This window comes from Triticum dicoccoides, chromosome 5B (genome assembly GCF_002162155.2).
Source record: "Triticum dicoccoides isolate Atlit2015 ecotype Zavitan chromosome 5B, WEW_v2.0, whole genome shotgun sequence".
Classification (NCBI taxonomy): Eukaryota; Viridiplantae; Streptophyta; class Magnoliopsida; order Poales; family Poaceae; genus Triticum; species Triticum dicoccoides.
The window spans coordinates 122952043-122953473 of record NC_041389.1 but is presented as its reverse complement, the minus strand read 5'-3'; positions in this window follow the sequence as shown (position 1 = coordinate 122953473).

Here is a 1431-nt window from a genome sequence, read left to right as displayed (position 1 = left end):
GGGTTGGTAACCCCCCGATACTCCGGAAAATGCCCGAACCTATCCGAAACCTTTCCGATGTCCAAACATAACCTTCCAATATATTAATCTTTATGTCTCGACCATTTCGAGACTCCTCGTCATGTCCATGATTTCATCCGGGACTCCAAACTACCTTCGGTACATCAAAAAACATAAACTCATAATACCGATCGTCATCGAACGTTAAGCATGCGGACCCTACGGGTTCGAGAACTATGTAGACATGACCGAGACTCATCTCCGGTCAATAACCAATAGCGGAACCTGGATGCTCATATTGGCTCCCACATATTCTACGAAGATCTTTATCGGTCAAACCGCATAACAACATACGTTGTTCCCTTTGTTGCCGTATGTTACTTGCCCGAGATTCGACCGTCGGTATCACTATACCTAGTTCAATCTCGTTACTGGCAAGTCTATTTACTCGTTCCTTAATGCATCATCCCGCAACTAACTTATTAGTCACATTGTTTGCAAGGCTTATTGTGATGTGCATTACCGATAGGGCCCAGAGATACCTCTCCGACAATCGGAATGACAAATCCTAATCTCGATATATGCCAACTCAATAAACACCATCGGAGACACCTGTAGAGCATCTTTATAATCACCCAGTTACGTTGTGACGTTTTATATCACACTAAGTGCTCCTCCGGTATTCGGGAGTTTCATACTCTCATAGTCAGAGGAACATGTATAAGTCATGATGAAAGCAATAGCAACAAACTAAACGATCATAGTGCTAAGCTAACGGATGGGTCTGATACGTCTCCAACATATCTATAATTTTTTATTGCTCCATGCTACTTTATCTATTGTTTTGGACTATAATGGGCTTTATTTTCCACTTTTATATTATTTTTTGGGACTAACCTATTAACCAGAGGCCCAGCCCAGAATTGTTGTTTTTTGCCTTTTTCAGTATTTCGAAGAAATAGAATATCAAACGGAGTCCAAACAGAATGAAACCTTCGGGAACGTGATCTTCTCACCGAACGTGATCCAGGAGACTTGGAACCTACTCCAAGAAGCGCCAGAGGCGGTCACGAGGGTGGAGGGAGCCCTCCTGGGCGCGCGCCCCTGCCTCGTGGGCCCCCTGACGCTCCACTGACGTACTCCTTCCTCCTATATATACCTACGTACCCCCAAACGATCAGATGAGGAGCCAAAAACCTAATTCCACCGCCGCAACCTTCTGTATCCACGAGATCCCATCTTGGGGCCTGTTCCGGAGCTCCGCCGGAGGGGGCATCCACCATGGAGGGCTTCTACATCAACACCATAGCCCCTCCGATGAAGTGTGAGTAGTTTACTTCAGACCTTCGGGTCCATAGCTAGTAGCTAGATGGCTTCTTCTCTCTTTTTGGATCTCAATACAATGTTCTCCCTCTCTCTCGTGGAGATCTA